Source organism: Microcaecilia unicolor, chromosome 1, assembly GCF_901765095.1.
Source record: "Microcaecilia unicolor chromosome 1, aMicUni1.1, whole genome shotgun sequence".
NCBI classification, from domain to species: Eukaryota; Metazoa; Chordata; class Amphibia; order Gymnophiona; family Siphonopidae; genus Microcaecilia; species Microcaecilia unicolor.
In genome coordinates, this window is record NC_044031.1 from 365,183,167 (window position 1) to 365,195,547 (window position 12,381).

The window sequence follows — 12,381 nt, forward strand, 5'->3', positions numbered from 1 at the left end:
TAAAAAGGAAAGCTCAATGTCTGACACAAATATAAGGGAGGTAATAAAGAAGCTAGGAGTAGCGATATGAGACAGAACATGTAAAGGAGACCCTGATATTGAATGCAGTGGTGATGTCACAATAGACATAGACATTACTGCCTAGCTGGCTACTAGTCCTATGTGTGCTCAGCACATCCATTCCAAGAAATTCTCTGGAAATAGCAAGTTGAAAGGTTTACATGGAGGACAGTGGCAAAGCTACTCTCTGTGGGTATTGGAAGTTGGCCTCCACCTTTATCTTGATGCCTGCACACTCACCTGCTTTGCCCAGCTACTCTGATAGCACTTATCTGAGGGAGGGGATAGAAGAGGCTGTCTCTGAGAGGGATGGATGTGGCACAGTGGGGTGGGGACTCTGGGGCATTAACGTGTAGGGAATCCTTATTTTAGTAATATATTGGTTTGATTTTCAGTGTGTGTGTTTTTAAGGGATGTTGCTTAGACTGTTTTCAGTTTTGAACAATAATCACTGTGCTGTATCATAGTAGCTCTATAGCTGTAATATATGCTTAAGGAGAAGAGGTAAAAGAAATCTAGAAAGAGCCCATATACTATCAGCCTGGTTAGCAAACTCAAGCCTCACTACCTATACCAAAAAACAAGCAGACAAACAGAGAAAAAACCTACAGACAAGCTTTCCTCTGCCTTAAAGGAAATCATCTTATGTCATCTCACATTCACTTTAGGTCAGTGTTAGAAGAGAGCTACCCAGTGAACAATATTCTGAATGCCTTTCCTTAATCTCCTTTCTCTCCCCCTCTCTCTCTCACCTGTGTATTTGTTTTACTACTTATCACTAAAGTGATATGTGTCAGTATCCCAGCAGAAATAAAACATTTGCATATCTATTCCCAAAGCAGATGAGTCTGGTCTGAGAGGTCCTAGGTATTTCATTTCTGGATTCACATCAGGGGTTTGAATATCAGCAATCTGAAAATCTAGTTCTTTTAATCTTGAAGATCATAGCAGCTAAAAAACAATCCCTTCCTCCACCCTCTAGTTGCCTATTCAGCTACCAGATTGCTGCTTGAATGTTAATCCATGGCTCAGCTGTGATCACCCACCCAGAAGAAGCCACTAATCTCATTGTTTCTTGTCTTCTCTACATTTCTGAAGGTGAAAGATTGGGAGAAAGAGAGAAAAAAAAATGAAACAAAAAAGGAAAGATCAATGTCTGACACACATATAAGGGAGCTAATAAAGAAGATAGGAGCAGAGAGATGAAAGAACATTAAGAGGAGACCCTGATACCGAAAGCACGGGATAGAGAGCAGAGGTGATATTATTGCAATATCACTGCCTAGTTGGCTAGTAGTCCTGTATCTGCTCAGCATATGTGTTCCTGGAAATTCTCTAGAAATAACAAGTTGAAAAGTATACAAAGAAGAAAATGGCCAAGCTACTGTCTGTGGACATTTCATGTTGGCCTCTACCTTCATCCTGATGTCCGTTTTGCTAGCTACACTAATAGCACTTATTTCAGGGAGAGGATAGAAGAGGCTGGCTTTGAAGGCTGGATATGCCACTGTGTAGTGGGGGAATCTGGGGCACAGATATGTAGAAAATCCTTATTTTATTAATATATCGATTTGATTTTGTGTGTTTTTGCTTAGACGGCTTTCAGATTTGAACAGCAGTCTCTTATTGCTGTTGTTAACAGTAGCTTACGGAGCCTTTAGTTCTGCTATATGTCTAAGGAGAAGAGAAGAAACAAGCCTATAAGGCTCTATTGATATACAACTAGGATGGTCCAATAACAGAGCCCATATACTATCAGTTGGTTAGCACTGAGACCTCACCTCCCATGCCAAAAATTGGGAAAACAAAAAGGTCACAGGGCTGGGGAAAGTTAGTGCTGCAATATATATGGCAATTTCCATACACATTTAACCAAATTGACAAATTTCACTAGGGCAGACTGGATAGATCATTTTGGATTTGATTGTCCCATCATTTCCTATGTTACTACTAGCTCTTTCAACCCCACAGTGCTCTTTAAATTTCTATGGAGCTGAAGGACTGGGCTATGATCATCCACCCAGAAGAAACCACTGGTCTCATTGTTCCTTGTTTTCTCTATGTTTCTGAAGATGAGAAAGAGAAAGGAAAGATCAATGTCTGAGACAAATATAAGGGAGGTAATAAAGAAGCTAGGAAGAGTGAGATGAGGCAGAACAAATAAAGAAGACCCTGGTACTGAATGCATGGGGCAGAGCAGTGGTGATGTCACAATAGAAATAGACCACTGCCTAGCTGGTTAGTGCAGTGAACTTTGATCCTGGGGAACTAGGTTAAATTCCCACTGCAGCTCCTTGTGATTCTTGGCAGGTCACTTAACCCTCCATTGTCCCAGGTACAAATAAGTACCTGTATATACCAGGTTGAATATAGTTGCAAGAATCACAGAAAGGTGGTATATCAACTCCCATTTCCCTTCCCTTTCTATTACTAGCTCCTGGAAATTCTGTAGAAATAGCAAGTTGAAAAGTATACATGGAGAACAATGTCAACGCTACACTTGTGGGCATTTTATTTGTAAGTTGGCCTCCACCTTCATCTTGATGCCTACACACTCATCTGCTTTGCCCAGCTACTCTGATAGCACTTATCTCTGGGAGAGGATAGAAAAAGGCTGGATCTGAGGGATGAATGTGCAATAATGAGGTGGGGGGCTCTGGGGGCATGGGCATGTGGGGAATCCTTATCTTAGTAATACGTTGATTGATTTTCCATGTGTATGTATTTTATCGTAAGTCTCTTTATTGACGTATTATAGCAACAATACATTCATAATTTTGGAACAGAGAGCATTGCTAATACAACCGTAGTCTATTATATCTAATACAAACATCAAATCAATTTCTTCAAAATATCCCCAACCAATTCCCTCCCCCACCTGACCCCTCCCTGCCGTATAGACACTGGAACAATATGTAATGGTAAACAGCCCATTTATAGGAATCTAGTAACCTTAGTAACAAGTATATACATCTGTTAGAAAACATAATCTGAGTTGTGCAAGGAAGACATCGCCCCATTGTTGACAATCCAAGTTGCTCTCCTTCCTCCACCCCTCCCCCTAAATGCAGTGTTCAGTATCCCTGCTGTACTCCCTTACTTGGGATCCCCTATATCCCACTCCTTCTCCTTCTCCCCCCCCCCCTTGCTGCAGGAAATGTCTCAAAAACTCGAGAAACGTATGTCACCGTAAATTATTACTGATTATGTCATGTAGGAATGTGGGGGGTCCCCCAATCGATTAAGAATATAGCTGCGGGCTCTGGGTGCAAGAACATAGATATATCTCTTCCAGGTAAAATATAATTCTTTTTGTCTTTTGACTCTCATGGAGACACCCCTCATTTCCATAAGCAACAAAGCGTGGAATCTATTATGCCATTGCCAATATGTGGGAGGATCCGGTTTAACCCAATTGATCATTATGCATTTTTTTCCCTATTAAGCATGCTTTATATATCAACAAGTTATGGTGAACAGCACCAGCCCCCTGCACGACGTCCATTCCCAAGAGAGCGTGTTCTGGTCGTATCAAAATGTTTTTATGCATCAAAAGTCCCAAAAACCCAAAAATCTTGATCCAGAACTGTTGGATCTGTTGGCATTCTCATATAGCATGGTAAAAGGTACCAGGGGCTTCTCTACATCTCTCACATGTAGGGGAATCCACTTTTCCCATGTTATAGAGTCTCGATTTAGATGTATAGGCCCATAAGATTATCCGACCCTGGCATTCTCTTAGCTCTGCACTATGTATATTCCTAGGAATCTGTCTCATACTGCCCATCAGCATTTGCATTATCATTATTTTAGTATCCGTCGACCATTTCACTATAATATGGTCTATGTGTTTATGTTGTTCTTGTTGTTGGAGCCTTTTATGAAGGAGTGATATTGATATAGCTTCGTTTGTGGGTAGTTCGTAGAGTTTATCTATTTTATTGGGTACATCCTTAACAAGTGATTGCTTCGGAATTCCCACAATATAGTGAGAAATCTGTTGGTATGCAAAGACGTCCATTCCTGTTATCATTCCCAATCCCAAAGAATCCAATCGTTTAATTTTACCAGTTAGGTCTACCATATCTTGTACACAAAGAGGCATATTTTCAAAGCACTTTGGGAGGCTAAGTTCCATATGTTTCTATGGAACTTTGGGAGGCTAAGTGCTTTGAAAATAAGCCTCTATGTATTCCTTTTTGTCCCCAAGTTCTAAATCGGGATTTGTCCATACCTGGGAGAAAGTCTCCATTCCCTATTATAACAACCTTATAATACTGGGCTATACCCTACTTGCTAACTGAACCAACGATACTACCAGTATAAATCTCTCTGCCAGTTAATTCATTTTTAGAAAATACTTTATTATTTATTTGCTTACAAAACCTAATACCTTAACATATCATTCCTTCATACACACTCATGCACATGCACACTCACTTACAAATGCACACTCATACACATTTCACAATAAAACCTTAATGGAGCAAACCCACTAATACATGTTATATCATAACTGTTCAAAATGCCCAGTAACCTCAGCAGGATATTTGTTCAAAAAGTTCCTCTGATGCTAATACTGCACTGCCCCCACGGGGTGTGCCTGTTGCTTTAATCTTCCATACTGGTCACAGCACTGCACTGCAAGTTCAAAAAGGTTCATCTGATTTTAGTGCTGCACTACCCCCTAGGGTGTGCTTGTTGCTTTAAACTCCCATCATAGTCACAGCACTACACAAAATCCAATCCTATTCATGTGTGCTGGGTCCCAGGAATTCCAAACGAAAATGCAAACATTTGCTTAGAGTTCTCCACTCCTGTGGTCAATCCACTTCCACTCCTGCGATGTGCTTGAAACTCTTACAGTCATCCGATATACCCTATTATAGGTATTAACCCATTTTGGTGAGCATCAAACGCCCATGTGCGGCCTAGTTCTCTCCACGCCAACCTAAGCGGTCTAACCAACAAACTGTTTTTGATATTTTTCGGAAGAGAGGATTGTTTGGCTTGTAACACATATTGCAGCTGCAACGGATTAACCCATGCTTCCTCCACGGCTCGTGGTGTATGAAACGTTGTTCCCGTTACCCAATCCCCTATATGTCTCATTAAGCAGGCTCTATTGTATCGGAGTAAATCTAGAACACCCATACCTCCCCTCTCCCAATTGTCTAATAGATTTTGCCATTTTATTTGGGGTCTTTTCTTTTTCCAAAAAAATTTAGAGAGCATACCCATCAATTTTCTCCAGTCTCTTCTCAAAAGATATATTGGTAGTATCTGGAAGCAGTAAAGCCACTTCGGGAAGAGGATCATATTAAATAAGCCAATTCGTCCCAACAAAGATATTGGCAAAGTAGACCATCTCTCTAATAGGCGTTTTGTATACTCAAACAGGACAGTGATGTTCTTTTGGTATAGCTTTGAGGGATCCCCCGGTAGTTGTATGCCTAAATAAATGAATGATCCATCTATTCGCCTGAGTGGGCAAGCCAGGTGAGACCACTCGTCAGCTGTCACGTTTAACGGTTGGATCTCAGATTTGTCTAAATTAAGTCCGAACCCTGAGAAATCCCCAAATTCCTTAAAGAGCTCCAGGGTCACTGGTAAAGATATATTAGGTTGTCTGAGGATTACCAGTAAGTCATCCGCAAAAGCGGGATATTTTAAAGTGCTCATGCCCCACATGTATCCCCTGGATCTCTGCCATCCCTATAATATCTCTAATTAAAGGATCGATCACCAACACAAACAGGAGAGGGGATAAAAGACAGCCTTGTCTAGTGCCTCGTGCTATCTCAAATCTTCGGGATGTCACTCCGTTCGCCAAAACCTCTGCCAATGGGTCGTGGTATAATGTCTTAATGGCTTCCTGAAAGAACCCCGTTATACCGTAAGTCTCCAGCACCGCGAACAGGAAGTCCCACTGCACCCAATCGAAGGCTTTGTGAGCATCAAAGCTAATCAGCACTGAAGAGATCTTATCATTTTTAATCTGTTCCAGTGCCAGTAAAATCTTCCTCATATTTTTCGCAACCGATCGATTTCGTATAAATCCTACCTGAGGATCGAGCACCAGTTGAGGTAAAAATCTAGCCAACCTATTTGACAACACTTTCGCAAATAATTTAGCTTCATATGAGATTAGGGATATTGGGTGATAGGATTCTGCCAAGGTTGGATCCCTCCCCGGCTTCAGCAATACAATTATTTGTGCTGTCCGCAGTGAAGATGGGAGTTCCCCGTGTGTTACATGTATTAAAGACCTTTGTTAAACACTCTCCAATCTCATCAATTAAGAGTTTGTACCACTCTGAGGTAAATCCGTCTATTCCCGGTGCTTTATACAGAGGACTATCCTGTATACACCACTGAACCTCCTCTACTGTGATAGCTGCATTCAATATCTCTTGCTGGTCTCTCCCAAGTCGGGGGAGATTCTGCCCCTCTAAATATGACATTGCTTCCAGTCCCTCATTCTCTGGTGGTGAATATAAACTGGTATAAAAGGCTTCAAATACTCTATTAATATTCTCGTTAGTGTGATGTCTAGTGCCTTGCACGTCTGTGAGTTGTGTGACCCATCTCCTCCCCCCCGTTTGGTTAACTAGCCTCGCTAAGAGCTTTCCTTGTTTATTGGCTTATTGGTACATCTGGTATTTATAGTATGTCAAGGATTTTTGTGTATGAGAATGAATTAATTGATTGAGTTCTGTCTGTGCTATCATCAATGCTTTCTTGTGGGCACTAGATTGTGTTCTCCCATATAGTTGTCGGAGAGAGCTCACTCTCATTTCTAGTCGTCTCATCTCAGCCTCCCTCATTTTCTTTTTATGAGCTGTGTATGATATTATGTGTCCCCGCAGTACAGCCTTAGCGGCTTCCCAGAATAGTACTGGATTTGATTGAAAGCTTTCTCGATTGAGTTCCTCATATTCTTCCCATCTTTCTTTCATAAAGGTATGAAAGTGGGAATCATAGTATAACGCCCTGGGGAATCTCCAGTAAGGAGGTCTCATGGGTTCATTATTCCATTTCAGAGATACCCAAATCATTGCATGGTCTGACACCTGGGTTGGGCCTATCTCCGCCTGTACCAGGTAAGTTGCAATATGTTGTGATACCAACAGATAATCAATACATGACTGCGTCCCATGAGCTCTAGATAAATGGGTGTAATCACGCTCTCCTGGGTGTAGCAAACGCCAGGAATCCAACAGCTCCAGTTCTGAGCACACCCAGGGCACTCCCCTGGAATAATTCACTGGTCTAATCCGGGAGGGGCCAGTGCTGTCCACCAATGGGTCGTACACCTGATTATAATCTCCACCCACTATCACCGGCATCTGTTCAAAGCTCTGTATCTGCCTGATAATATTCTGGAAAAATTGCTTATCATATTGGTTTGGGGCGTATATATTAACTAATAGCAATGGCCTATTATTTAATGTGATGTGTTGAATGACATATCTCCCCTGAGAGTCAGTAATTTTACCATGTAATACATATTGGAGCCCTTTTCGAAATAAAATTACCACTCCCGCTTTTTTGTTGGTCGCGGGACTGTCCACCAGGTCCCCCACCCACCAACGGCACAGTTTTTTGTGTTCACTGGCATTCAAATGCGTTTCTTGAAGCAGAACTACTTGTGCCTTTTGTCTATTCAATGCTTGTAATGTCTTAGATCGTTTGACTGGAGATATTATGCCCCCCACATTCCAAGATAAGATCTTAACCATATTTCTGTTTAAGTAATTCCATTAAGCTGGTTTTTTAAAAAGTACATAGCTTTTAGGAAAGAGGGATATCCCAGCTTACCCCTCCCCTCAAATATCTGTGGTGACCCATCAGACCCCTGAGTCTTGTCCTTCCCATCCAAATTTATTTCTTCCTGCTGGCCCAACCTCCCTCCCTTCCCTTTACTACTTTGCCCTACCCCCCTCCCCCATCCCCCCTATCCTTTCTAACCCCGACCCCCCCATATTCTAAAACCCCCATATAGTTCTATGAAGAACCTGCCACATATAGGTACCCCACTTCCTCCCTTTATACTGTTGATAAAGGCATTTTGAACTTTTTAATAACCAGTTATAAAACCTCCCTTATGACACTTTGCCGTAAGACACATTCAAACAGTATAAAACATCATGTAACTCAAAAAAGAAAAACTATCTTAAGATTAGCTTATCTCAAAGGTCGAAAAGTAACGTGTACTTCGTTTGGTCTCCACCTCTGATGTTGCATAGGATCAATTTGCACAACTTTCACAGTTCTGAGTTAGGCCTCGTGTTGATCTATAGCAGTACTTACTCCATAAAGCCTCGTGTTTCTCCATCCTCCTAGTCCAGTCCTCTGAGGCCCTATTCCATGGTAATAGTTGGTGCAGCTGTACTCGCTCATAAGAAAGTTGCAGCATCGTTTTCACTTGAGCAGGATGTGTCATCTGATCCATTAAGCGTCCAGAGCCCCTGTGACCAAATGTTTCTCTCTGGCACATTGTCTGATAATCTCTCAAATGTCCTTTCAGTTTCCCTGAGTCGTGAATCATGTCCATCTGCCAGTCAATAGCTGCCTATTATGTAGGTCATTTCGTTGATCTGGCTGGTAGCGTCTTCAGGAAATCCCTGGCCGCCTCTACTGACTCATAGTTTTTTTCCATTCCATCTAGGTAGAGTCTCAGCGTGGCGGGATAAAGCAGAAAGAATTTTATTTTACGCTCATATAGTTCAGCACATATCGGAGCAAAGGCACGCCTTGCCATCGCCACGTTGATCAAATAATCCTGAAAGCATAAAATTTTGCGACTCTCGTATTGCAGTTTCTGGCCCGCCCGGATGGCTCTCAAAATCGCCTGTTTCTGTCCATACTGCAAAAGTTTCAATATAACCACCCTAGGTTTATCCGTTGTTGGGCGGCGTGGTCCTATCCGGTGGGCCCTCTCAATTCGCAACGGATCTTGTAAATTATTTAATTGCAGGGTCTCTGTGAGCCAGCGCTCTAAGAAACTTACCAGCTCTGCATCTTTCAGGCTCTCAGGTAATCCGACGAGATGTAGATTATTTCTTCTTGCCCGATTTTCTAGATCATCTATTTTTTGTTCCATCTCCTTCATTTTCTTTTGAAGTGTTTCTCTGGGCTCCTCGTTTTCTTGCATGCGATCTTCAATGTCGCGAATTCGTTGTTGCATATGGTCCAGATCTAAGTGAAAGCCGTCTAATCGCTCGTGAGCGGCTTCTGCTCTATTATACAGAGCCTGCAGTTTTTTATCTAGCACCGCTTCTACCGCCGCTGTTACCTCTGCAGTGATTTCAGCGGTCCAAGTGGAGCACACTGAAGTGCTCTGCGGTGGCGGGCTGTCAGCCATTTTAGGATCTGGGACCTTGCTCTTTTCTTTTTCCGGATTCTAGAGGTCATTCCGCCATGAGGATGTGAGTACCGATTCTTATTTTGTTCACTCTTCGTTCTAGTGTGCCACAGGAAGTTAATATTAGCAAAATGCTGTATCAGGTACCGATTTTGCAGATTAGTAATCCAGGAAGTGTGGGAGCTCCGCTTTTCAGTGACCGCTCTCCTCCATGGTACCACGTGACCTCCTTCCATGTGTATGTATTTTTAAGGTGTGCTGCTTAGATGGTTTTCATCTTTAAACAGCAGACACTGTTCTGTAGTCACAGTAACTCTGAGCATATACTGTACTATATGCCGAAGGAGAAGAGATGAAAGAAGGCTAGAAAGCTGTACTGACGTAGAACTAGGACTGTCCAATAACAGAGAGTCCATATACTATCAACCTGGTTAGCAAGCTGAGGCCTCACTGCCCATACCAAAAGACAGACAGAGCAAAATTCTCTGCCTTAACAGAATATATTTTCTTATGTCTCCTTTCTCTCAATTTCTTTTTCTCTCTCTCTTTCACAATCAGTCTTATTCTCTCCCTGTCACTGTATTTCTCTCTGTCTCTCATCTGTAAATTTGTTTTACTACTTATCACTATAGGAATATGAATCAGTACTCCAGCTAAAATCAAAAGTTTGCATATCCCTCCCCAATGCAGAAGACTCTGGTCTGAAAGGTCATAGGTATTTCATCTCAGGATTCACACCAGGTGTCCGAGTGTCAACTGTGGGAAAATTATGCTCTTTTCAGCTTGCAGCTAAAGAATAGTCCCTTCCCACACTGTCTAGATGTACTGATAGAAGGGGGAAAGTTTCTGTAGCATTACAGTGCTTTTCCTATCTCATACTTACTTTTCCAACTTTTTTCATATTCTATAAAGTTGTTAACAATAGCAAAAATTATATACTCAGGGCAGTGGTACTGGGAGAAGGCTGGGGGGGGGGGGGGGAGGTTAGAGGCATTACACTGTGTGAATGATCCGTCCCTCCTCCAGGGGTCCTCAGGATCTTGCCTCTGCCCTGGCCACTCCGGTTAAGAATCAGGAGACCTGGCTCAGCCTCCTAGCCCCCTTCAGTCCACAGGGCAGGGCTCAAAGAAATCCAAACTCCAGAAAGCAAAATCAGTCAGTATCTTTATTCCCTTGGGATTCACAGTCCAGCAGTTCAGAAATAAAGCAGGCAAAAAAAAACCACAATCCCACTGTTTCACTCCACTCCACTGCTTCCAGAACTGTTTGTTCCACCTTAAGCAGTCTACAGCCCTGTGCTCTCCTTCTCCCCCCCCCCCCCTTTGGAAAGGGAGGAAGTGTCCGTGAAGGGCAGTTGAAAAAAAACACAAGAAAAAGAAAGAAACTGCTCCCGGTTTCCTCCTGGTGCTTTGGCAAACAGTCCCAAATAAACAGTTCCCAATAAACAACTTCTTCAGGCTTGAGCAAACACTTTCCCACAAACAGATTCCACACAGGGGGAGCTAATAATCCCTCTTCAAACAGCACTCTTTAACACACAGTTCAAAACAGCCTGACCTCGCTTTGGGGAGAAAAAAGGTCCCACCCTTTCTTGGGTCACTCTCTCAATACACTGACCCTCCTCCCTCATGACCCTTTCTCTTTCCCCTCGCAGTCCAGCTGCCATACCACGAGTTCACCGGCTTTCTCAGCTTTTTCCTTAAGGAATGAGCCCAGGCTGTGAGGTCCATTGGTTCCTCCGGGCTCTCCTCTCTCTCTCCTCGGCCTCTTGCCACTCCATAGGCTCCTCATCCCACCCACTTTTCAGCTGTTCCTCTTTCACTTGATTACCCTCCAGGGGCCCCGCCCTTGCCTTGTCAGAGTTCTCCCCTGTGGCCTGCTGGGGAAGGTAATCTCTGTACCAGGGCTTGCGCCGGGGCTGCTGGGTAGTGTAATCTTTTTCTCTCCTCCATTTTTCAGGGGGCACTACCCTTTCTCTTCTCTCTCTCTCTCTCTCTCTCTGGGGAAGTAGTAAAGGCAAGGCTCTGTCCTGTATCCTTCTGCTGGAGCCTCCTCCCTTCTTCCCCTTCCATCTGCTCCACCCCCTTTTCTTCCCCTTCACAACTGCTTTCCCTCTCTTATACTTTTCAACATTTTTCATATTGTACAAAGCAGTTACCAACAGCAAAAAGTATATGCTCAGGGTGGTGGAAAACCTCAGAGTTCATGGGCACAAAAAGATAGCACTGAAGCAATGGTGCAACCTGGAAGAAGCTGTTTTCACAGAACTGCAGTGGCATACATTGTATTGGATTTACAACAGTTGGATAAAAAGATCAAGCCCCTTGAAGAGGTCAATGCTAAAAAAAAAACACAAAAATTTACAATGATCATGAAGATTCCATCTTTAGTTTTAGAATTGCCTCATCAACCATGGACACTTCAGGAATAGTAATATAACCAGGCATTTTATACTATCAACCTGGCTAGGAAGCTCAGGTCTCACTGCCCATACTGAAAGAGAGGCAGAGTAAAAGTCAGAGAAAAAACTACACACAAGCTTCTCAAACATTTCCTCTTCTTTCTGGGAACACATTTTCTTATGTCTTCTTGAATTTGCTTTAGGTCAGTGTGAGAAGAGAGCTACCTAGTGAATGATATTCTGAATGCCTTTCCTTAATCTTCTCTCGTTTGTTCTTTCTCTCTCTCTCGTTCTCCTTCAGTCTCACTCTCTGTCATTTTATTTCTCTCTGTCTCACACATGTAAATTTGTTTCACTACTTATCATTATAGTAATATTGTGACCTCACATTCAAGAGTTTAAACTCACCCTACTGTACCCAATAAAATTACCTCAGATGAGTTTAAACTAAAACGGGAAATAAGATATACAAGTATTAAACTAACCCCATACCTCTATTTCTAATAAATAGGGTAGAAAATGTTCTAAAAAATTTAAACTCAGAGATTAAAAT